This window comes from Solanum tuberosum, unplaced genomic scaffold, assembly GCF_000226075.1.
Source record: "Solanum tuberosum cultivar DM 1-3 516 R44 unplaced genomic scaffold, SolTub_3.0 scf00020, whole genome shotgun sequence".
Lineage (NCBI taxonomy): Eukaryota > Viridiplantae > Streptophyta > Magnoliopsida > Solanales > Solanaceae > Solanum > Solanum tuberosum.
The window spans coordinates 427,944-429,593 of record NW_006238946.1 but is presented as its reverse complement, the minus strand read 5'-3'; positions in this window follow the sequence as shown (position 1 = coordinate 429,593).

The window sequence follows — 1,650 nt, the reverse complement described above, 5'->3', positions numbered from 1 at the left end:
TATATAGGAGTTGTAGTTAGGTTGGGGCTTATTTAATTGTGGTCGCACTTTTCAAAAATTGCGTGTTCGCACGTGGTTCCTTAAAGGCTTTGAAAGTCTATTGCTGAAGAAACCCGGAACTTTCCTTGTTTCGACTTCTCTTCGTAAATGTTTATTATATGTAGTGCTACTCTGACCATAATATGTGGAAGAAAAAAACAAACAATTTAATAATAATAATAATAATAATTGAAGTGTGACCGTGGACCTTCCTAATTCTAACTAGGCATGCTATGAAAATGTATTTTTTAGTAGATGTTAAATATAATATTTTTAATTTTAGTTTCTGTATATTTCTTTTCATTGATTGAAAACAACTAATGGATAAACATTACTTTCTCCGTCCATTGGAATTTTGAGAATCAATTTAGTATCTCTTATATGCTTTTTAAATATTATAATTTGTTAATTATTGTAATTTATAATATTTTTAAATTAATTTTTAAAATTTATTTTAAAAACTTAAAATTTTTATGTTTGCATTCGGTATCAAAATTTAGAAGTCTAAATCTCAAAATTCAAGTGCGCCCTATAAATTAGGACGTATTTGATTAGTAAAAACCAACAAATTTGCATATGTTTGGACGAGTATTCTTCTCTAAAGCAAAAATATGGATAAGAAGTTTGTTGTCTTACATTATTAGATAACTGTCATTCGCCATAGGGCCATTTTGTTGGCGAATCAATCATTTGAGTATCATGAGTGTTTCTTTATTTTTTGATTGAATCATTGTAACACATTTATAATGAGACTAATCAAGCTTTAGATAATCCTTTTATATTCCAAAATCAAAACTTAAACCTTCCTTTATATATATACTAGATAATGTTGGCACGGGCCCAATAATATAAATAGTATGTTTTGGGGCTATTAACGGAGTTTTTGAAGCGATTATTTGCGTGGATAAAGGAATAAGTTTTTTTATCACAAACCTGTACTTTCTTTGATGCTATTTAAGGCATAATAAGACTACCCACATACAACATTTTTTAAATATTTTATGTTGTCAATTATCATGATTTATAGTATTTTTACGATAGATTCACTTCAAGAATCAGTGGAATGTTTTGTATTTTTTTCAAAACATATTTTATGTTGTCAATTATCATGATTTATAGTATTTTTACGATAGATTCACTTCAAGAATCAGTGGAATGTTTTGTATTTTTTTCAAAACATATTTTATGTTGTCAATTATCATGATTTATAGTATTTTTACGATAGATTCACTTCAAGAATCAGTGGAATGTTTTGTATTTTTTTCAAAACATATTTTATGTTGTCAATTATCATGATTTATAGTATTTTTACGATAGATTCACTTCAAGAATCAGTGGAATGTTTTGTATTTTTTTCAAAACATATTTTATGTTGTCAATTATCATGATTTATAGTATTTTTACGATAGATTCACTTCAAGAATCAGTGGAATGTTTTGTATTTTTTTCAAAACATATTTTATGTTGTCAATTATCATGATTTATAGTATTTTTACGATAGATTCACTTCAAGAATCAGTGGAATGTTTTGTATTTTTTTCAAAACATATTTTATGTTGTCAATTATCATGATTTATAGTATTTTTACGATAGATTCACTTCAAGAATCAG